Source organism: Panthera uncia (genome assembly GCF_023721935.1).
Source record: "Panthera uncia isolate 11264 chromosome B3 unlocalized genomic scaffold, Puncia_PCG_1.0 HiC_scaffold_1, whole genome shotgun sequence".
Lineage (NCBI taxonomy): Eukaryota > Metazoa > Chordata > Mammalia > Carnivora > Felidae > Panthera > Panthera uncia.
The window spans coordinates 63679-88875 of record NW_026057582.1 but is presented as its reverse complement, the minus strand read 5'-3'; the positions used below and the strand labels follow the sequence as shown (position 1 = coordinate 88875).

Sequence of the window (25197 nt, the reverse complement as noted above, 5' to 3'; positions counted from 1 at the left end):
CTGTCTATATGAGCCGCTCACCCCTACCTGATGCTGCCACAGATTCCTTTTCATGGCTCTCAGATGCCTTAACCTACTTTAAACGTAAATATTAGCTCTGTGCACACCCCGAACTCTCAGCTGTCTGAATATCAATAACATGTTTCACCTCTCATTCCATGGATATGCAGTGGCTGCAGGTATCCTGCAACAACCTGTGCCTCTCAAATATGTCCTATAACTTTCTTCTCATGAAAATTAGACCTTGGGCCATCAGGCACCACTGCATGCTTGCACCCCCCACGACTGCTGTCTGGATACATTAGGATCCCCATTCACCTGTGTTCCTCTCTGACAAGTTTGTAATTCCCAGGCCCACCACCTACCTACCAGCAGGCCACTGACCAACCCCTCCATCATCTTGTGTCATGTTAACACTTTAAATCGGGCTATCCCACTCCCCTCCCTAAAAGGGAGACCCGGTGCACCTGGGTGGCTCGGTCGGTGGGCCTCCTACCTAAGCTCAGGTCATGATTTCACGGTTTGTGGGTTTGAGCCCTGCATCCGGCTCTGTGCTGTCAGCTCAGAGCCCGGATCCTGCTTCAGATTCTGTGTCCCCCTCTCTCTCTGCTCCTCCCCCATTCACACTTTGTCTTTCTCTCAAAAATAAATAAAACTTAAAAAAATTTAAAAGGGGAGACCCTACTTCATTCCACACGATTGCCCTCAGCTACAGGAATGATTTCTGGGACATCTGGTGATCAACCCTGAGTTCTATTAAATTTTTTTTTCTTTAACATTTATTTCTTATTGAGAGACAGAGAGACACAGAGCATGAGCACGGAAGGGGTAGAGAGAGGGGGAGACATAGAATCTGAAGTAGGCTCCAGGCTCTGAGCTGTCAGTACGGAGCTCAATGCGGGGCTTGAGCTCACAAACTGTGAGATCATGACCTGAGCTGAAGTCCATAGCTTAACCAACTGAGCCACCCAGGTGCTCCGCCCTGACTTCTATTTTGTGATGGCTTCTGTATGTGGGGAAACATAGGAACCACTCAGGCCAGTGTCCCTACTAGAAGTACTCCAGGTGTCCTCTCTGCCTGTTGTAAAATCTTTCTAAGCCTCCGGGCTTCCAGGTTTTCCCAAGCTTGCACATCTACAAAGGGAAAGATCGCCATTATTCACAGCCATTCCAGACATACCTTGTAGTATTCAGGGCTGTTGGCACCCTCTGGAAATCCCACAGGTCCTAACCGCCATGAGTACCAGAGGACATTTTTCTATCAGACATGTAATTGCTGCCCTATTACACACAACTGATCTTTCTGCTAAAATTGCTAACAGTCGCTCTCCAGCCCAAACTGTGAGGAGACTGACACTATCTGTCCAGCGATTGATAGAGCTCACAAGGCTGTCAAATACACAGCCAAGAACAGAGGCCCTTGTCCTTTTGCCCCACTTTAGAAGCCTACCTTTATTTCTGACTTGAACTATTATTTAGCATGTAAGTTCCTCACTATGTGAAAAAGACAGGGGGACAGATAATGATTATATGGGGTGTACATCAGGGTTCAGCGGGCCTCCTGAGGCCCCTTTCTTCTGACCTTTGTTTTTGCACTAACCCCATCAGATGGGATAATTAAGAAAGAGAGACAGCGGGTTCTTCCCAGGCATCCACTAAACCTCTGACTAAATTTTTTCCCAGGGCACTACTTGTAAACCTCTCCAAGTTCTGTCTAATATCCGCAGGCCCCAGGGAGTCCCACCAAGCCCTCCCTGCCCACTGGGGCTCTCCAGATGGATTTGACAAATTGGCTTCCTCTTTGGTTAATGTCTGTATGTTTGGTGGATGGACTGATGCTGTCTGACTGGACATGCCAATGCCACGACTGTGGTAAAGAATGTAATGGCTGAAATGGTTCCTGGGTTTTCCATTCCATTATGGATTTAGCCAGATGAAGGAACTCACTTCAGCACATACACAAACTACGTACTTGCCAAGGCTTGGGGTGATAATTAGAATTTCATACCCCACATCATCCTCAATCATCACAGAAGAGGACAATGAGGATATGTGGATTAGGGGAACAGATATGGAACATGAAAAACCAGACACAAAAATCCTTCAGGAAAAATCTGCCTGGAAACTGGCCTGGAACATCCAGAATCATTGTCCTTGGCCCTTAATGAGATTTGGAATGCTCCAAATAGCAAGCAGGGACTTTAGAAAGGAATCCTTAACCCTTTCTTTACTGATTGAGTGAACTTTATGATAACTTATATGACCAAGTTGATGCCATGCATAGACATGTCCAAGAACTAACTGGTACACTTGGGTCGTATCATCCACAGACAATAAGAACATGGCCTCTGCCACTGACAAGCATTACCACCCCTTCTATGGAATATGGGAGGTGCATCAAGTCTTCAGAGAGCACCCAGTGCCACCTCGCTGGGAAGGGCCTTATGACGAACTGCTAACCAACTACACTGCCATCAGAATTAGGGAAAGATTCTTCTGGATTCATGCAAGCTGCACAAAATAGTTCCAGATCGCCATTGTCAAGACTGTGGATGGCCATCCCCATGCCGACCATAAGTAAGGATTCCCAGAGCCAATTCCCAGGCTCCAGAAGCACATGGCATCACATAGTAGGTCACGGATCAAGAAACTGCATTTCCACCTAGTTTCATTTTCTGGCTCTCTCCTGTCAGGAAAACAAACTTTTAAAAATGGAACCTGCCCTTTCCCCCACTATTAAAAGACTGACTACAGGTCCTGCTCTTCCTCTGAACCTCTACGACTGTCTTCAGACTGCATCTGCCCCATTCACCTGTGTGGTTATCTCAGCAGGTCAGACACAGACCCCTACCAGTTTTCCAAGTCCCGCCTACAGTAAATAATCAGTCTGATTGTCAATTTTTTTGACATCAGGATGGCAAGTACCCCCCTGAAGTAGTGTTATTTCCTGCCAATGCAAGCAGGTGAATGCACCATGTGGTTGGACAAATGGAAGGGTGCAGTATACACAACCAGAATGACAATGTCACTCTGCCTTTCCTTCCACTGCACTGATTGGGACCACAACTTTTATGGAAGCTTCAGGATGGTCCCTTTCTCAGGTGAAGTGTTGGGAGATAATATTCCCCTTTGTATGAAGACAGTCATGGTGCTAGGTTCTCTCTCTCAGTGACATAGCAAGGCAACCTGGTTCCGATGGTCACTAGGTGATCCAGTGTAAGCCCCATGGCACAAACATTTTCCACATAACAAAATGTTTCATTAGAACTCAGACCACCTGTGCATCACCTGGAATAGCTCAGCCACTCCCAGGTAAGGCTGCCTAACAGCACAAGTCATATGAAAGTAGACCGAAAATCTGGAGTGGCTCAGTCAGGTGACAAAACCCACCTTATAGCTGCTGAAGTACTGCAGGCCTCCCAAGTCTCACAAACTTGCAGGAATGCATGATAATTGACCAGTGAGAGTGGACCTCAATTGCCCAGACCAGGGGAAACTCATGACAGGCTCCACATGAGCTGGTTAGGGTAACATCTTGGCACTTTTTGGGCTGTGAGGAAGTCTCAAGGCAGCAATATAGAGATGTACAGGTTGAGAGCAGACTGGCTGGGACTCCTTGGTCATCGATGCTGAATGGGACATACTGGCTAGCTCAGTCATGACAAAGTCTCCCCTATGGCACTTTAGATACCCTCAATTTCCTAGAAAGTCTGGAAATGTGAGCCATCTTATGGAAAGCTGGTCATTTACATTTCAGTAGTCAACTGTAAAGCGCCACCTGTTAGGAGGAGGCTTTTTTTTTTCAATATATGAAATTTATTGTCAAATTGGTTTCCATACAACACCCAGTGCTCATCCCAAAAGGTGCCCTCCTCAATACCCATCACCCACCCTGCCCTCTCTCCCACCCCCCATCAACCCTCAGTTTGTTCTCAGTTTTTAACAGTCTCTTATGCTTTGGCTCTCTCCCACTCTAACCTCTTTTTTTTCCTTCCCCTCCCCCATGGGTTTCTGTTAAGTTTCTCAGAATCCACATAAGAGTGAAAACATATGGTATCTGCCTTTCTCTGTATGGCTTATTTCACTTAGCATCACACTCTCCAGTTCCATCCACGTTGCTACAAAAAGCCATATTTCGTTCTTTCTCATTGCCATGTAGTACTCCATTGTGTATATACCACAATTTCTTTATCCATTCATCAGTTGATGGACATTTAGGCTCTTTCCATAATTTGGCTATTGTTGAGAGTGCTGCTATAAACATTGGGGTACAAGTGCCTCTATGCATCAGTACTCCTGTATCCCTTGGGTAAATTCCTAGCAGTGCTATTGCTGGGTCATAGAGTAGGTCTATTTTTAATTTTCTGAGGAACCTCCACACTGCTTTCCAGAGCAGCTGCACCAATTTGCATTCCCACCAACAGTGCAAGAGGGTTCCCGTTTCTCCACATCCTCTCCAGCATCTATAGTCTCCTGATTCGTTCATTTTGGCCACTCTGACTGGCGTGAGGTGATATCTGAGTGTGGTTTTGATTTGTATTTCCCTGATAAGGAGCGACGTTGAGCATCTTTTCATGTGCCTGTTGGCCATCCGGATGTCTTCTTTAGAGAAGTGTCTATTCATGTTTTCTGCCCATTTCTTCACTGGGTTCTTTGTTTTTCGGTGTGGAGTTTGGTGACCTCTTTATAGATTTTGGATACTAGCCCTTTGTCTGATATGTCATTTGCAAATATCTTTTCCCATTCCGTTGGTTGCCTTTTAGTTTTGTTGGTTGTTTCCTTTGCTGTGCAGAAGCTTTTTATCTTCATAAGATCCCAGTAATTCATTTTTGCTTGTAATTCCCTTGCCTTTGGGAATGTGTCGAGTAAGGGATTGCTACGGCTGAGGTCAGAGAAGTATTTTCCTGCTTTCTCCTCTAGGATTTTGATGGTTTCCTGTCTCACATTCAGGTCCTTTATCCATTTTGAGTTTATTTTTGTGAATGGTGTGAGAAAGTGGTCTATTTTCAACCTTCTGCATGTTGCTGTCCAGTTCTCCCAGCACCATTTGTTAAAGAGACTGTCTTTTTTCCATTGGATGTTCCTTCCTGCTTTGTCAAAGATGAGTTGGCCATACGTTTGTGGGTCTAGTTCTGGGGTTTCTCTTCTATTCCATTGGTCTATGTGTCTGTTTTTGTGCCAATACTGTGCTGTCTTGATGATGACAGCTTTGTATTAGAGGCTAAAGTCTGGGATTGTGATGCCTCCTGCTTTGGTCTTCTTCTTCAAAATTACTTTTGTTATTCGGGGCCTTTTGCGGTTCCATGCAAATTTTAGGATTGCTTGTTCTAGTTTCGAGAAGAATGCTGGTGCAATTTTGATTGGGATTGAATTGAATGTGTAGATAGCTTTGGGTAGTATTGACATTTTGGCAATATTTATTCTTCCAATCCATGAACAGGGAATGTTTTTCCATTTCTTTATATCTTCTTCAATTACCTTCATAAGCTTTCTATAGTTTTCAACATACAGATCTTTTACACCTTTGGTTAGATTTATTCCTAGGTATTTTATGCTTCTTGGTGCAATTGTGAATGGGATCAGTTTCTTTATTTGTCTTTCTGTTGCTTCATTGTTAGTGTATAAGAATGCAACTGATTTCTGTACATTGATTTTGTATCCTGCAACTTTGCTGAATTCGTGTATCCGTTCTAGCAGACTTTTGGTGGAATCTATCAGATTTTCCATGTATAATATCATGTCATCTGCAAAAAGCGAAAGCTTGACTTCATCTTTGCCAATTTTGATGCCTTTGATTTCCTTTTGTTGTCTGATTGTTGATGCTAGAACTTCCAACACTATGTTAAACAACAGCGGTGAGAAGTGGGCATCCCTGTCGTGTTCCTGATCTCAGGGAAAAAGCTCTCAGTTTTTCCCCATTGAGGATGATGTTAGCTGTGGGCTTTTCATAAATGGCTTTTAGATGTGTAAGTATGTTCCTTCTGTCCCGACTTTCTCAAGGGCTTTTATTAAGAAAGGGTGCTGGATTTTGTCAAAAGCCTTTCTGCATCGATTGACAGGATCATATGGTTCTTATCTTTTCTTTTATTAATGTGATGTATCACGTTGATTGATTTGTGAATGTAGACCCAGCCCCGCATCCCAGGAATGAATCCCACTTGATCATGGTGAATAATTCTTTTTATATGCTGTTGAATTCGATTTGCTAGTATCTTATTGAGAATTTTTGCATCCATATTCATCAGGGATATTGGCCTGTAGTTTTCTTTTTTTACTGGGTCTCTATCTGGTTTAGGAATCAAAGTAATACTGGCTTCATAGAATGAGTCTGGAAGTTTTCCTTCCCTTTCTATTTCTTGGAATAGCTTGAGAAGGATAGGTATTATCTCTGCTTTAAACGTCTGGTAGAACTCCCCTCGGAAACCATCTGGTCCTGGACTCTTATTTGTTGGGAGATTTTTGATAACCGATTCAATTTCTTCGCTTGTTATGGGCCTGTTCAAGCTTTCTATTTCCTCCTGATTGAGTTTTGGAATTGTGTGGGTGTTTAGGAATTTGTCCATTTCTTCCAGGTTGTCTAATTTGTTGACATATAATTTTTCATAGTATTCCATGATAATTGTTTGTATCTCTGAGGGATTGGTTGTAATAATTCCATTTTCATTCATGATTTTATCTATTTGGGTCATCTCCCTTTTCTCTTTGAGAAGCCTGGCTAGAGGTTGGTCAATTTTGTTTATATTTAAAACAAAACAAAACAAACAAACAAAAAAAAAAACTCGGTTTCGTTGATCTGCTCTGCAGTGTTTTTAGATTCTATATTGTTTATTTATGCTCTGATCTTTATTCTTTCTCTTCTTCTGCTGGGTTTAGGCTGCCTTTGCTGTTCTGATTCTATTTCCTTTAGGTGTGCTGTTAGATTTTGTATTGGGGAGTTTTCTTGTTTCTTGAGATAGGCCTGGATTGCAATGTATTTTCCTCTCAGGACTGCCTTCGCTGCATCCCAAAGCGTTTGGATTGTTGTATTTTCATTTTCATTTGCTTCCATATATTTTTTTAATTTCTTCTCTAATTGCCTGGTTGACCCACTCATTTCTTAGTAGGGTGTTCTTTAACCTCCATGCTTTTGGAGGTTTTCCAGACTTTTTTCTGTGGTTGATTTCAAGCTTCATAGCATTGTGGTCTGAAAGTATGCATGGTATAATTTCAATTCTTGTATACTTATGAAGGGCTGTTTTGTGACCCTGCATATGATCTATCTTGGAGAATGTTCCATGTGCACTCGAGAAGAAAGTATATTCTGTTGATTTGGGATGCAGAGTTCTAAATATATCTGTCAGGCCCATCTGATCCAATGCATCATTCAGGGCCCTTGTTTCTTTATTGACCATGTGTCTAGATGATCTATCCATTTCTGTAAGTGGGGTGTTAAAGTCCCCTGCATTTACCACATTCTTATCAATAAGGTTGCTTATGTTTATGAGTAATTTTTTTTATATATTTGGGGGCTCTGGTATTTGGCACATAGACATTTATAATTGTTAGCTCTTCCTGATGGATAGACCCTGTAATTATTATATAATGCCCTTCTTCATCTCTTGTTACAGCCTTTAATTTAAAGTCCAGTTTGTCTGATATAAGTATGGCTACTCCAGCTTTCTTTTGGCTTCCAGTAGCATGATAAATAGTTCTCCATCCCCTCACTCTCAATCTAAAGATGTCCTCAGATCTAAAATGAGTCTCTTGTAGACAGCAAATAGATGGGTCTTGTTTTTTTTATCCATTCTGATACCCTATGTCTTTTGGTTGGCGCATTTAATCCATTTACATTCAGTGTTATTATAGAAAGATATGGGTTTAAAGTCATTGTAATGTCTGTATGATTTATGCTTGTAGTGATGTCTTTGGTACTTTGTCTCACAGGATCCCCCTTAAGATATCTTGTAGGGCTGGTTTCGTGGTGACAAATTCCTTCAGTTTTTGTTTGTTTGGGAAGACCTTTATCTCTATTTCTATTCTAAATGACAGACTTGCTGGATAAAGGATTCTCGGCTGCATATTTTTTCTGTTCAGCACATTGAAGATCTTGTGCCAATTCTTTCTGCCCTGCCGAGTTTCAAAAGAGAGATCAGTCACGAGTCTTATTGGTCTCCCTTTATATGTTATGGCACGTTTATCCCTTGCTGCTTTCAGAATTTTCTCTTTATCCTTTATTTTGCCAGTTTCACTATGATATGTCGTGCAGAAGATCGATTCAATTTACGTCTGAAGGGAGTTCTCTGTGCCTCTTGGATTTCAATGCCTTTTTCCTTCCCCAGTTCAGGGAAGTTCTCAGCTATAATTTCTTCAAGTACCCCTTCAGCATCTTTCCCTCTCTCTTCCTCCTCTGAGATATCATTTATGCGTATATTATTTCTTTTTAGTGTATCACTTAGTTCTCTAATTTTCCCCTCATACTTCTGGATTTTTTTATCTCTCTTTTTTTCAGCTTCCTCTTTTTCCATAACTTTATCTTCTAGTTCACCTATTCTCTCCTCTGCCTCTTCAATCCGAGCTGTCTTCATTTCCATTTTGTTTTGCATTTCGTTTAAAGCGTTTTTGAGCTCCTCCTGACTGTTCCTTAGTCCCTTGATCTCTGTAGCAAGAGATTCTCGGCTGTCCTCTATCCTGTTTTCAAGCCCAGCGATTAATTTTATGACTATTATTCTAAATTCACTTTCTGTTATATTATTTAAATCCTTTTTGATCAGTTCATTAGCTGTTGTTATTTCCTGGAGATTCTTCTGAGGGGAATTCTTCCGTTTGGTCATTTTGGAGAGTCCCTTGCGTGGTGAGGACCTGCAGTGCACTTCCCCTGTGCTGTGGTGTATAACTGGAGTTAGTGGGCGGGGCCGCAGTCCGACCCGATGTCTGCCCCCAGCCCACCGCTGGGGCAACAGTCAGACTGGTGTGTGTCTTCTCTTCCCCTCTCCTAGGGGCGGGATTCACTGTGGGGTGGTGTGGCCCATTTGGGCTACTTGCACACTGCCAGGCTTGTGGTGCTGGGGATCTGGCGTATTAGCTGGGGTGGGTAGGCAAGGTGCAAGGGGGCAGGAGGGGCAGGCTTAGCTTGCTTCTCCTTAGGTGATCCACTTCAGGAGGGGCCCTGTGGCAGCGGGAGGAAGTCAGACCAGCTGCCAGAGGTTTGGCTCCACAGAAGCACAGCGTTGGGTGTTTGCGCGGAGCAAGCAATCTCCCTGGCAGGAACTGGTTCCCTTTGGGATTTTGGCTGGGGGATGGGCGAGGGAGATGGCGCTGGTGAGCGCCTTTGTTCCCCACCAAACTGAGCTCTGCCGTCCGGGGGCTCAGCAACTCTCCCTCCCTTTGTCCTCCAGCCTTCCCGCTTTCTGAGCAGAGCTGTTAACTTATGACCTCCCAGATGCTAAGTCGCGCTTGCTGTCGGAACACACTCCGTCCGGCCCCTCTGCTTTTGCCAGCCAGACTCAGGGGCTCTGCTTGGCCGGCAGGCTGCCCCTCCGCCTCGGCTCCCTCCCGCCTGTCCTTGCAGCACGCAACGCCTCTCCGCCCTTCCTACACTCTTCTGTGGGCCTCTCGTCTGCGCTTGGCTCCAGAGACTCCATTCTGCTAGTCTTCTGGTGGTTTTCTGGGTTATTTAGGCAGGTGTAGGTGGAATCTAAGTGATCAGCAGGACGCACAGTGAGCCCAGTGTCCTCCTATGCCACCATCTCACTTCTGTGAAGAGGAGGCTTTAATGCCTATCAAGTGGGCAGACTGAAAGGAGAATGGTGTGTTTCATGTCCCCCCTCCTTCAGTAAATCTTGAATTATGGGGTGCAATTACTCAGTCCTCTATTGCACACAAAATTGATGTATATATACTGTCCTACAGACTCCTTATATTTAGCTCCCCCCAGGAAATCCAGGCACTGGGTTTGTTCCCACTGGCCTTGATGGCCTATGAGGGCATCCACACCATTAACAAGACAATGCAGGGTCAAAGGGGCCACTGTTGCTAAAAGAGATTCAGTAAAGATTCTTCCAATAGTGACATCAAATGGATGTTGAGACCCTTCTACTATCTCTCCATTTACACCTCCTAAGCTAAAGGGCACCACACTTATATTTGGAGGGGTTCCTGGGAAGCAGTGTACCTTGGCTTCAGGGTCAATGAGAGAAATAAAGTGTTGTCTATGTCTATGTCCTACAGGATAATTACAGAAGTATACAGGCAGTTGTCCCAGGAGGAAGGACATACTCCACAAACCTCCGGGTCCCTAGGCAGGGCCTTGGCATCTCCCCAACCACTGGGATCCCAGCTCCCCACTACCAGGGCTGTCATGTCCAGAGAAGTGATGGCACCCACCCAAAGGGTAGGATCAGCATTCTCTCAAAGATCCCAAAGAGTCCGATCAGTTTCTGACTTGTGTTCAGGCTGTCCTGAGATTAAGTGACTAGGGAACCCTCTTCTCAGAACTGTGCATAAAGAGAAGTGTGGGCATCATCTCTAGAGCAAGAGAGCTGAGTTGAAGTGCCACCCCTTGAATGGGGAAGATAAGAGGCCCCCAAGCTCCATATGCTGCTGGACCCTCCTGTGGGCTCCTATATGGAGGTGGTGATTCCATCAACCTTTGCAGAAAAGAAGTCTTGGGCTTCTTGAAAATTCTCCTTTTCACATCTGACCATGGCATGCATGCTAATTCCTGCTACACTAAAGCTGGTATTTCCATGAATTGTATTGGCACAAGGCTTAAAATCAGAGTGGTCCTTCATGATTCTGTTGTCCTTAGACTATGTTGTCAAGTGCCTCTCCTCCAGGTTGGAAATGGACAAGGGCTCATGGGCACATGACATAAGGCAAACAAAACAACAACAACAACAAAAAAACCCACAGAAAACAAAACCCACACCCATTGGATTAAATTTTCCCCATTGTATCTTAGAGTTGTATTGTGTCACCTGGGCTTGACCTCTCCCAGTGGGCCTGTGCTATCATGCCATAAAACTCCAAGACCAGAGAATAAGAGCTTCTTTCTTTCACTTCTGTGGGCTCTGGGGCCCTGGAGAGCCTCTTCATCAAACCTTCCCTTTTTATTTGGTCTGTGTCTCCTGATCGGCACCTCGGTGTGATTGTGATAGCCTTTTGATACAGTGAAAAGACTGGAAGCTCCGTAGGTTGTCTCTAAGTAAACAGGCCGTTGTTACCTTGAACTTTTCAGTGATTTATGAATCTGGGGGGCTTGGACCAATCCAGACAGCTGTAGTATGTCAAGTGCTTAAAGCAACAGCTTGGAGCCAATTGTGAAGACCCACTAGAGCCAATCAATGTCCTTGTCTCCCTCCCTTTGGATAAATTATTCCAGGAAACCTTGCATTTCCATGATGGTGTAGTGCCTGTCACCATTTCTGTCTTTCACACTGGTCCGTGGATATGTTGGTGTAGTGGTCTTGACAGGGAGGACCTAGGATAGAAGTTAGGTCTTCCCAGACATGTGTGCTGAGGCCTCCCACACTGGGGTGTCCCTCAACACCTGTCAAATAGGGAGCCATTGTCAACAGCTGTGAGGAATACAGCTAGGAGGGGGAGGTTGCTTTGACCGTGTCCTCCGCCCAGGGAGACATGATGCTCCTGATCGAGTTGCCCCTGTCACTAGGTAGGCATGGCTAAGCAAGCGCAACACCAGGGTACTGGCCACAGCACAGTGGACCCAGCAGCTGGAGTCTTCTTCGACACTAATCTAGGGATATGGTCCTCGGTGTCCAGCAATATCACAGTTGGAGATGAGTAGGAAATACACACCTCTGGAACCCCAGGATGGTGCCTGATTTTTGGTCTCTGCAGGAGTCTGACCTTTTATGGCACTGATAACTTAGGGTGGGGGTTTCTGGCAACACCTGGCATCATCTGAAAGAAAGCTACAGATGACCAGCAAGCTCCAGCTCCTTCCTAGAGCAGCTGAGATGTGGCGGTGAGGAACGAGTGAGCCATTCTCAGTGCTAACACATTGTTGGAGGGCACCACCTAGGCCCCCAATCCCATCCCTGGGGAAAAATGTGTAGGGGACCCCAGCTGTTGTATAGAATTAAGAACATGTAGACTGTATCCTGCTGAAGGAAGAGGCAAGAGCCATTTGCTCAGGGTGTTGACAGGCAGCTACCTAAGAATCCAAGCTCCTGCTTTGAGTACCTGAGATGCATGGGGCCCCCCTGACTCAAGGTGGGGTTTCAGTGCACCCCCAACAAAGGAAATGGAGGCACAGGATTTTTGACTTACAGGGCCCAGAACAAGGGGGCACAAGTACCCAGGGAATGGCAGGCCTCCTTCCCACATTCCCTGTGATCAGGACATAGAAAACAGAGTAGCAAGTACCCAATTACATAGGAGTGGATGGAGCTGAAGTCCCTAGCTTTTCACAGGCTCACCTCTGTGTGGTTATTCTAGAGGGCACTCAGAAAACCAAAGGGGGAATCCTAGGCAGATTCTTATCTAAGATTTAACTCACTGAAAAGTAGGCAAAAGAAAGGGAGCAGGGATTCACATTCATCGGTCTCCCTCTGAATGCCAGAGTCATCCATAGGCACTTGTGCCTACCTTTTGGATTCATTTCATTGCGTCCTCCTTTCAGCCTCATGGTCTCAGTCTCCCACATTTTGAAATTTTGATCAAGGGAGGCACAGCTTGCGCTAGGTGGAACCTAATGCCAGTCCCCATTCCCTCACAATCACAGACACCCCAGTGTGGGATAGACAGTGTGGGTGGGTCATATCCCACCATTACCCTGGACCCATGCCGGATCAGGGAAAGAGAGATTACCTGGAGAATGAGAAAATGTTCAGTGCGCAAGAGCACAGTTTTGGAGAAAACTTATGAATTTGTCCCTAAGAGAGCTTGTGTCAACTTCTCTTAATTCTGGAAGCGTATACCTCAGTTCAAGACCCAGATGCTGACTCAGGTCCTTTGCACATAATCTCGGGCTAAGTTTGGGCTCTTGGAGGCTTACACATATACATAGAGGCCACAACCACACAGTTTTTAAGTTTTGTTTCAGCGTTCTGTTCAGTGACACATAGAGACCTGTGTCAGAGCTGTGATGTGCCTGTGGACCCCTGTGTCTCCCACAGACCCCCGGAAACGTGGATGTCAGCTCTGCAGCCTTATTACTGTATTTTCACACATGTGCCAGTTGGATTGTCTATAGTTGTTCAGCAGTCAGGAGGCTAATTATGGATTGTCTTCAGCAACAATTAGTCCCTCAACTTTCTCGGTGTTGATAATCTGACATTTGTGGTGACACCACAAGAAATGCAGCTATTATGGCTTAAATGGGACCAAAAACCACTCTGAGATATACCAGGGATTCATGACTTTGCCTGACTGGCCGCATTCTTCTTGGAGGGGTCCACTGTCTGTGCTCCCACCAGTGCCTCGTCCAGTGCATCGTGGAGGATCCCAGCCTACGTGGCAATGGCAGTTCCTGTTATTGTCACATGACCCTCTGTGACTGCATTTCTCCGGGATACAGTCATAATTCAGCTGAGCCACACTGCCAGTGCAGTAGGTATCCTGACAGATGTTTCCAGGAGCATATGACATACCAGTTTTCACATGACCAATATCGGTTGTGCTATGACATGAATCCAGCTGCAAACACCAGAACCCTGAGATCTCAGACGGATGGAATCCAACATGCTCTTGTAGCTGAGGGAGATATGTGACATTACTACACTGCAGCCTTCCACATGGCACGTCTGTATGGGAACAGATTCAGCATTGAATTCCCCGGGGTCTTCTGCAGTGTCCAGGTCTGCTGCCTTTGTGATTTATGGTATAGCAGACATCTTCACCTTTCCCACAATTTCTGCCAAAGATTTCTTGGCAGTGAATAGTGCAGTCAGTGCAGTTTCCGTGATAGCAGCTCTCTTCAGTGCACGGAGTTCCATCTTGCATATAGAAATCATCATGGCATTCCAAGGATACCCCACGACAAAATTCTGGAAGATCACATATATTTTGGATGGTTCTTCAGAGTGTCCCAGCATCAGAATAGGTGCAGTGTGTACAGCATCTGCCTGTATTACATTTGCCCCCAGGGGTTAAAATACAATCACTCATACAGCACAGATTGCTGTAACACTGCTCTAAGGAGCTGCAGTCACAGTGCTTGCCTGGGTCAGCTAAGTAGTTTCAGAAATTATTGTGGGTCAGGCTTTTATTTCAATGCACCATTTAGATGTTGAAGAGGCACTTGCCTAATCTGCCACTCATTTTGTGCTGCGTATAAATGAAGGAACACTTACTGAAAGCTTCAGGTGTACAAGGGAGTTGGGTCCTAATGCAGTTGGACCTTTTCTGGCAAGCATATTCATCAGTGTCAACCCACAAACCAATATTTTTTGCAACCTGATGTGATGCTATGACAGACAAGAGTAAATAATGTCTGCCTAAATAACCCATCATGATGGGGCTTTGTGGATGGCATATACTGCATACAACTGGACTGAAATTAACTTCATGGGATCCATCTCTAATCTCAATTAAGGATGAATGTGGTTTAATAATTCGAAAACACTTGGACTCATAGTATCAAAAAAAAAAAAGACTCTGATGCAACACATATTTGCCCATATTAGCTGGATATCTCTCATTATAAAATATCATGAAACCAATATGGTATCTTACATGAATCCCATGAAACAATGAGTCAATTAAGCTAACTAGCCTTATTAGGAATTGGGCACATTTTGACTCGTGGTTAAACACACTGTATATTGTTTTGGAACTGAGAGCAAAATCTCTGATGGGATGACTATAATTTACTATAGATCCTGAGGACTGCACTGGCATTTGCTTGAGGAACATGGGTCCCTATCCTCCTTATCCCAGGTTATAAGTAGGTCCTATTGCATTGGTGTCTGCCATTATCTGAGAAACAATGTGTTCAAATGTTGGGAATTGCTGAGGTGTCTGATTTCATAGACAAGGTCATCCAACTTCATGATACCTTCAAGGCCCTGATAGCACGTGTCCATGGTGACCATGGAAAGAGGAATCTCCTCCAGGTAGCCAAGGTAGTAACAGTCTGGAGGCATGGAGGGGTAGTCCATCTGCAAGGCTCCCTGAGCATCCTGAGTCATCAGCAGCAGATGTATGGACAAAAAGGGTTTCTAGCACCGCATGTGGATAACGTGTCTCTTGTCCCCAAAACACAGGCTACAGGACAGCCAGCCAGGCATCTGAACGCCCTTGCCATTGTCCAGCTCCTTCTTTGTAATTACCACCTCAAGGAGATGTAGCGCCATGAGGAATGACCTTGAGAACCCTGCACAGGAGCCAGCACTGCCCAGAGTGGAAACTGCAAGAGGGACGCCCTCAAGGTGACCTGGCCCTCTTCCAGCCTCATGCCCCTGCTCAGGGACATCTGCCAGTGAGAATGGATAAATGGAGGATCCTCAGCAAAGAGAGGTCTAGGTAGTCTGACAGAACAGAGGGCTGTGCCAGGTGGACAGCACCCGGCACCTGGGAGCCACCTGTGGGGTTAGGTAACAGTCCCAGAGTGTGGCATTGGGTGACCCTGCACATCAGTTCAGCTGGGGTGGATGTGGGAGAGGCAGGTGGGCCAGTTCAAGTGTGTCACATGGACATGGGTAGGGACTTGGACCCAGAGACGTGGCTCTATTCAACACATTCCATCTTTCCTCCAGCTAGTGAATATGAGATATGCAATTATAACACCCTGAAATTCTCTACCAATTTCATGTTCTTTGGTACTACTAGGTCACTTTCTATGGATGACTACTTTTCCTCATAACGGAGACCAATTCTTCCTACTTCCTTGGGATGTGGAGGTGGAGATTGCCAATTTTACCTTTATAGGTGATGAAAAAAATAGCTTTGTCGTTTTTCATGTCTCATTCTGGTTAGATATTAGTTTTCAAGCTATTTGTTTCTTTTGGTTTTTGCTTTGAAGCTTCCTCTGAGTTTACTGAGGAGAACATTTGCCAGTATTCCGTGTGATGCTTGGTGAACTACAAGGTTGTATTTTAGTATTTTTTTATGCCAGCTGGGGAGAACAGAAAGTACTGCTGACCATGTGTGAGCCCCAGGGGTTTTCCACTCTAATCCCTTATTGGAGTCCTTTCCTGGCCTCTGCAGTCTCCTCCCATGCATATGTGGTTCCCTTCTCAGCTGGAGATGCCGGGGAGTTGTGGTAACTTTGGCAGCTTGCACCATGGAGTCTGCACATGATCAAAAGACGTTATCAACAATGGAACTCTCTTGTTTGATTAAGTACCCTCTACTACTTTAAAAAACCCTGGGTCAGGCAGAAACCCTCAGAGTTGGCTTTTGGACAAGAGTCTGCATTCTCCACAGTGGCTGGCCTTCTGAATAAAGCTCAAATTCCTTTCCCACCAAAACTAAAACTTAGAACGGTGACTTTTCCAGCAACAGGCAGCTGAATTTGGGTTTTGATAACAATAAAACAGAGAGTGGAGTGGCAGTTGCCAGGGGCTGGCAGCGAGAGGCAATGAGGGTGAGATATCAAGGGGTGTGATTTTCTGTTATGCAAGATGACTAAGTTCTAGAGGTCTTCTCCACAATAATACACGTGTAGTTAACAATACTGTACTGTACGGTTAAATTTTAGATCCACGAAGGTGGATCTCAGTTTCAGTGAGATCTCACCACGATAAAAGAATTTTGCTTCTCACACAAAGTATGCATGGGTAGACACTCTGTACTGATATGTCAAAATAATTTTTAAAAATTTGCATACTTTGGATCCTAACCATGGAGATCTGCCATTTACAAATATCTTCTTCCATTCCGTAGGTTGCCTTTTAGTTTTGTTTATTGTTTTCTTCACTGTGCAGAAGCTTGGTATTTTGAGGTAGTCCCAATAGTTCATATATGTATGTATTTAATTTTCTTGTAATATTTTTAATTTAAATTCAAGTGTGTTAACATACAGTGTAGTATTGATTTCAGGTGTAGAATTTAGTGATTCATCACGTACATATAACACCCAGTTCTCATCTCAACAAGTGCCCTTCTTAATGCCCATCTCCCTTTTAGCCCACCTTCTCCACCTCCCCTCTGTTTGTTCTCTGTATTTAAGAGTCTCTTCCAGTTTCCTCCCTCTCTGTTTTTCTTTTCTTTTATTTTTCCTTCCCCTCTGTTGTGTTTCTTATATTCCACATATGAGTGAAATCATAGGATATTTGTCTTTTTCTTGGTGACTTATTTCACTTAGGTTAATATGTTGTTGTTCCACCCACATTGTTGTAAATGGCAAGATTTCATTCTTTTTGATGGCTAATATTCCATTGTATGTATTTACCACATCTTCTATATGCGTTCGTCTCTTGATGGATATTTGGGCTCTTCCACAATTTCCTTATTGTTGATAGAGCTGCTATAATCATTGGGGTGCCTGTGCCCCTTCAAATCAGCATTTTGGTATCCTTTAAATTCCTAGTAAAGCAATTGCTCAATCACAGGATAGTTCTATTTTTAATTTTTTTGAGGAATCTCCACACTATTTTCCAGAATGGCTGCACAAGTTTGCATTCCTACCATGTTAATTTTAGCCATCCTGACAGGCTTAAGGTGTTATCTCATTGTGGTTTTGATTTATGTTTCCCTGACAGTGAGTGACAATGAGCCTCATTACACGTGTCTTTTCGCCATCTGGAAGTCTTCTTGGAAAAATGTCTATTCATGTCTTCTGACCATTTCTTCACCAGATTTTTTGGTTTTTTTGAGTGTCGAGTTTGATAAGTTCTTTATACATTTTGGATACTGAGCCTTTATCTTATATGCCATTTGCAAATATCTTCTCCTATTTTGTCAGTTGCCTTTTAGTTTTGTTGATTGTTTCCTTGCTGTGCAGAAGCTTTTTATCTTGATGAAGTCCCAATAGTTCATTTTTGCTTTTGTTTCCCTTGCATCTGGGACATGTCTGGTAAGAAGTTGCTCGAACCATGGTCAAAGAGGTTGGTGCCTGTGTTTTCCCTTAGGATTTTGATGGTTTCCTGTCTCACATTTAGGTCATTCATCCATTTTGAATTTGTTTTTGTGTATATTGTAAGAAAGTGGCCCAGTTCCATTAGAGTTTCAGGTTGCTGTCCAGTTTTCCAAACACCATTTGTTGAAGGGACTGTCATTCCATTTGATACTGTTTCCTGCTTTGTTGAAGATTACTTGACCATATTGTTATGTGTCCATTTCTGGGTTTTATACTCTGTTCCATTAATCTATATGTCTATTTTTGTTCCAGGACCATACTGTCTTTATGACTACAGCATTGTAATATAGGTTGAAATCCAGAATTGTGATGCCTCCATTTTTTTTTTTTTTTCTTTTTCAGGATCGCATTGGGTGTTCGGGGTCTTTTGTGGTTCCATGATAATTTTAGAATTATTTGTTTTAGCTCTGTGAAGAATTCTTGTATTATTTGACAGGGATATTTACAGTGAATTATTTTCATTGAATGTCTAGATTGCTTTGGGTAGTATCAACATTTTAACAATGTTTTGTTTTAATCCATGTGCATGGAATATTTTTCCATTTCTTTGTGTCTTCTTCAATTTCTTCCATAAATGTCCCAGATTTTTCAGATTAAAGCTCTTTTAACTCTTTAGAGAGGGTTGTTTCTAGGTATCTTATGGTTTCTGGTGTAATTGTAAATGGGATTGTTCATTGATTTCTCTTTCCCCTGCTTCATTACTGATGTATCGAAATGCACAAATTTCTGTATGTTGATTTTGTATGCTGCAGCTTTAATAGTTTATCGTATCAGTTCTAGCCAGGTTTTTTTTTTTTTTTTTGGTGGAGTTTATCAGGATTTCTATATATAGTATCAAATTCAACTCCAAAACTGAATAATCCTATTAAAAAATGAGCAGAAGGCTGAATAGATTTTCCAAAATGTGACATACAGATGGTCAATAAACACATGAAAAGATGCTCAACATCACTTATAATCAGGGAAATATAAATCAAAACTACAAGGAAGTATCAACTAACTCCTGTCAGAATGGCTAAACTCAACTACACAAGAAACAACAGGTATTGGTGAGGGTACAGATAAAGGGGAACACTTTTGCACTGCTCGTGGGAATGGAAATTGGTGCAGCTTGTCTGAAAAACAGTATGGGTGTTCCTCAAAATGCTAAAAATATAACTACCTTATGATTTATCAATTGAACTACTAGGTATTTACCCAAAGGATACAAAAATACTAATTTAAAGGGAATTGTACCTCTATGTTTATAGCAGCCCTATCAAAAACAGCCCAGCTATGGAAACAGTCCAAGTAAGCATTGACTGATAAATGGATAAAGTATATGTGGGATTCTAGGGGAAGATGGCAGCATAGGAGGACGCGGGGCTCACAACGCGTCCTGCCGATCACTTAGATTCCACCTACACCTGCCTAAAGAACCCAGAAAACCGCCAGAGGATTAGCAGAAGGGAGTCTCCGGAGTCAAGCGCAGACTAGAGGCCCACGGAAGAGGGTAGGAAGGGCGGCGAGGCGGTGTGCGCTCCACGGACTGGCGGGAGGGAGCCGGGGCGGAGGGGCGGCTCGCCGGCCAAGCAGAGCCCCCGAGTCTGGCTGGCAAAAGCGGAGGGGCCGGACAGACTGTGTTCTGACAGCAAGCGCGACTTAGCGTCTGGGAGGTCATACGTTAACAGCTCTGCTCGGAAAGCGGGAAGGCTGGAGGACAAAGGGAGGGAGAGCTGCTGAGCCCCCGGACGGCAGAGCTCAGCTTGGCGGGGAACAAAGGCGCCAGCGCCATCTCCCCCGCCCATCCCCCAGCCAAAATCCCAAAGGGAACCAGTTCCTGCCAGGGAACTTGCTCGCTCCGCGCAAACACCCAACTCTGTGCTTCTGCGGAGCCAAACCTCCGGCATCGGCAGCGGATCTGACTCCCTCCCGCTGCCACAGGGCTCCTCCTGGAGTGGATCACCTAAGGAGAAGCGAGCTAAGCCTGCCCCTCCACCCCCCGTGCACCTTGCCTACCCACCCCAGCTAATACGCCAGATCCCCAGCAACACAAGCCTGGCAGTGTGCAAGTAGCCCAGACGGGACACGCCACCCCACAGTGAATCCCGCCCCTAGGAGAGGGGAAGAGAAGGCACATACCAGTCTGACTGTTGCCCCAGCAGTGGGCTGGGGGCAGACATCGGGTCGGACTGCGGCCCCGCCCACTAACTCCAGTTATACACCACAGCACAGGGGAAGTGCACTGCAGGTCCTCACCACGCAAGGGACTCTCCAAAATGACCAAACGGAAGAATTCCCCTCAGAAGAATCTCCAGGAAATAACAACAGCTAATGAACTGATCAAAAAGGATTTAAATAATATAACAGAAAGTGAATTTAGAATAATAGTCATAAAATTAATCGCTGGGCTTGAAAACAGTATACAGGACAGCAGAGAATCTCTTGCCACAAAGATCGAGGGACTAAGGAACAGTCACGAGGAGTTGAAAAACGCTTTAAACGAAATGCAAAACAAAATGGAATCCACGATGGCTCGGCTTGAAGAGGCAGAGGAGAGAATAGGTGAACTAGAAGATAAAGTTATGGAGAAAGAGGAAGCTGAAAGAAAGAGAGACAAAAAAATCCAGGAGTATGAGGGGAAAATTAGAGAACTAAGTGATACACTAAAAAAAAATAATATACGCATAATTGGTATCCCAGAGGAGGAAGAGAGAGGGAAAGGTGCTGAAGGGGTACTTGAACAAATTATAGCTGAGAACTTCCCTGAACTGGGGAAGGAAAAAGGCATTGAAATCCAAGAGGCACAGAGAACTCCCTTCAGACGTAACTTGAATCGATCTTCTGTACGACATATCATAGTGAAACTGGCAAAATACAAGGATAAAGAGAAAATTCTGAAAGCAGCAAGGGATAAACGTGCCCTCACTTATAAAGGGAGACCTATAAGACTCGTGACTGATCTCTCCTTTGAAACTTGGCAGGCCAGAAAGGCTTGGCACGATATCTACAGTGTGCTAAACAGAAAAAATATGCAGCCGAGAATCCTTTATCCAGCAAGTCTGTCATTTAGAATAGAAGGAGAGATAAAGGTCTTCCCAAACAAAAACTGAAGGAATTTGTCACCACGAAACCAGCCCTACAAGAGATCCTAAGGGGGATCCTGTGAGACAAAGTACCAGAGACATCACTACAAGCATAAAACATACAGACATCACAATGACTCTAAACCCATATCTTTCTATAATAACACTGAATGTAAATGGATTAAATGCGCCAACTAAAAGACATAGGGTATCAGAATGGATAAAAAAACAAGACCCATCTATTTGCTGTCTACAAGAGACTCATTTTAGATCTGAGGACACCTTTAGATTGAGAGTGAGGGGATGGAGAACTATTTATCATGCTCCTGGAAGCCAAAAGAAAGCTGGAGTAGCCATACTTATATCAGACAAACTAGACTTTAAATTAAAGGCTGTAACAAGAGATGAAGAAGGGCATTATATAATAATCACAGGGTCTATCCACCAGGAAGAGCTAACTATTATAAATGTCTATGCGCCAAATACCCGAGCCCCCAGATATATAAAACAATTACTCATAAACATAAGCAACCTTATTGATAAGAATGTGGTAAATGCAGGGGACTTTAACACCCCACTTACAGAAATGGATAGATCATCTAGACACACAGTCAATAAAGAAACAAGGGCCCTGAATGATACATTGGATCAGATGGACTTGACAGATATATTTAGAACTCTGCATCCCAAAGCAACAGAATATACTTTCTTCTCGAGTGCACATGGAACATTCTCCAAGATAGATCATATACTGGGTCACAAAACAGCCCTTCATAAGTTTACAAGAATTGAAATTATACCATGCATACTTTCAGACCACAATGCTATGAAGCTTGAAATCAACCACAGGAAAAAGTCTGGAAAACCTCCAAAAGCATGGAGGTTAAAGAACACCCTACTAACGAATGAGTGGGTCAACCAGGCAATTAGAGAAGAAATTAAAATATACATGGAAACAAACGAAAATGAAAATACAACAATCCAAACGCTTTGGGATGCAGCGAAGGCAGTCCTGAGAGGAAAATACATTGCAATCCAGGCCTATCTCAAGAAACAAGAAAAATCCCAAATACAAAACCTAACAGCACACCTAAAGGAAATAGAAGCAGAACAGCAAAGGCAGCCTAAACCCAGCAGAAGAAGAGAAATAATAAAGATCAGAGCAGAAATAAACAATATAGAATCTAAAAAAACTGTAGAGCAGATCAACGAAACCAAGAGTTGGTTTTTTGAAAAAATAAACAAAATTGACAAACCTCTAGCCAGGCTTCTCAAAAAGAAAAGGGAGATGACCCAAATAGATAAAATCATGAATGAAAATGGAATGATTACAACCAATCCCTCAGAGATACAAACAATTATCAGGGAATACTATGAAAAATTATATGCCAGCAAATTGGACAACCTGGAAGAAATGGACAAATTTCTAAACACCCACACTCTTCCAAAACTCAATCAGGAGGAAATAGAAAGCTTGAACAGACCCATAACCAGCGAAGAAATTGAATCGGTTATCAAACATCTCCCAACAAATAAGAGTCCAGGACCAGATGGCTTCCCAGGGGAGTTCTACCAGACATTTAAAGCAGAGATAATACCTATCCTTCTCAAGCTATTCCAAGAAATAGAAAGGGAAGGAAAACTTCCAGACTCATTCTATGAAGCCAGTATTACTTTGATTCCTAAACCAGACAGAGACCCAGTAAAAAAAGAAAACTACAGGCCAATATCCCTGATGAATATGGATGCAAAAATTCTTAATAAGATACTAGCAAATCGAATTCAACAGCATATAAAAAGAATTATTCACCATGATCAAGTGGGATTCATTCCTGGGATGCAGGGCTGGTTCAACATTCGCAAATCGATCAACGTGATACATCACATTAACAACAAAAAAAGAGAAGAACCATATGATCCTGTCACTCGATGCAGAAAAGGCCTTTGACAAAATCCAGCACCCTTTCTTAATAAAAACCCTTGAGAAAGTCGGGATAGAAGGAACATACTTAAAGATCATAAAGGCCATTTATGAAAAGCCCACAGCTAACATCATCCTCAACGGGGAAAAACTGAGAGCTTTTTCCCTGAGATCAGGAACACGACAGGGATGCCCACTGTCACCGCTGTTGTTTAATATAGTGCTGGAAGTTCTAGCATCAGCAATCAGACAACAAAAGGAAATCAAAGGCATCAAAATTGGCAAAGACGAAGTCAAGCTTTCGCTTTTTGCAGATGACATGATATTATACATGGAAAATCCGATAGACTCCACCAAAAGTCTGCTAGAACTGATACATGAATTCAGCAAACTTGCAGGATACAAAATCAATGTGCAGAAATCAGTTGCATTCTTATACACTAACAATGAAGCAACAGAAAGACAAATGAAGAAACTGATCCCATTCACAATTGCACCAAGAAGCATAAAATACCTAGGAATAAATCTAACCAAAGATGTAAAAGATCTGTATGCTGAAAACTATAGAAAGCTTATGCAGGTAATTGAAGAAGATATAAAGAAATGGAAAGACATTCCCTGCTCATGGATTGGAAGAATAAATATTGTCAAAATGTCAATACTACCCAAAGCTATCTACACATTCAATGCAATCCCAATCAAAATTGCACCAGCATTCTTCTCGAAACTAGAACAAGCAATCCTAAAATTCATATGGAACCACAAAAGGCCCCGAATAGCCAAAGTAATTTTGAAGAAGAAGACCAAAGCAGGAGGCATCACAATCCCAGACTTTAGCCTCTACTACAAAGCTGTCATCATCAAGTCAGCATGGTATTGGCATAAAAACAGACACATAGACCAATGGAATAGAATAGAAATCCCAGAACTAGACCCACAAACGTATGGCCAACTCATCTTTGACAAAGCAGGAAAGAACATCCAATGGAAAAAAGACAGTCTCTTTAACAAATGGTGCTGGGAGAACTGGACAGCAACATGCAGAAGGTTGAAACTAGACCACTTTCTCACATCATTCACAAAAATAAACTCAAAATGGATAAAGGACCTGAATGTGAGACAGGAAACCATCAAAACCTTAGAGGAGAAAGCAGGAAAAGACCTCTCTGACCTCAGCCGTAGCAATCTCTTACTCGGCACATCCCCAAAGGCAAGGGAATTAAAAGCAAAAGTGAATTACTGGGACCTTATGAAGATAAAAAGCTTCTGCACAGCAAAGGAAACAACCAACAAAACTAAAAGGCAACCCACGGAATGGGAAAAGATATTTGCAAATGACACATCGGACAAAGGGCTAGTATCCAAAATCTATAAAGAGCTCATCAAACTCCACACCCGAAAAACAAGTAACCCAGTGAAGAAATGGGCAAAATACATGAATAGACACTTCTCTAAAGAAGACATCCGGATGGCCAACAGGCACATGAAAAGATGTTCAACGTCGCTCCTTATCAGGGAAATACAAATCAAAACCACACTCAGATATCACCTCACGCCAGTCAGAGTGGCCAAAATGAAGAAATCAGGAGACTATAGATGCTGGAGAGGATGTGGAGAAACAGGAACCCTCTTGCACTGTTGGTGGGAATGCAAATTGGTGCAGCCGCTCTGGAAAGCAGTGTGGAGGTTCCTCAGAAAATTAAAAATAGACCTACCCTATGACCCAGCAATAGCACTGCTAGGGATTTATCCAAGGGATACAGGAGTACTGATGCATAGGGGCACCTGTAACCCAATGTTTATAGCGGCACTCTCAACAATAGCCAAATTATGGAAAGAGCCTAAATGTCCATCAACTGATGAATGGATAAAGAAATTGTGGTTTATATACACAATGGAATACTACGTGGCAATGAGAAAAAATGAAATATGGCCTTTTGTAGCAACATGGATGGAACTGGAGAGTGTGATGCTAAGTGAAATAAGCCATACAGAGAAAGACAGATACCATATGGTTTCACTCTTATGTGGATCCTGAGAAACATAACAGAAACCCATGGGGGAGGGGAAGGAAAGAAAAAAAAAAAAAGAGGTTAGAGTGGGAGAGAGCCAAAGCATAAGAGACTGTTAAAAACTGAGAACAAATTGAGGGTTGATGGGGGGTGGGAGGGAGGGCAGGGTGGGTGATG

At 43.5% G+C, this 25197-nt stretch overlaps 1 pseudogene; it reads right to left on the bottom strand.

Annotated features, from left to right (window-relative positions):
- Positions 1–13249: 13249 nt before the first annotated feature.
- On the bottom strand, positions 13250–15610 carry LOC125909060 (disintegrin and metalloproteinase domain-containing protein 24-like; annotated as a pseudogene).
- Positions 15611–25197: the final 9587 nt, after the last annotated feature.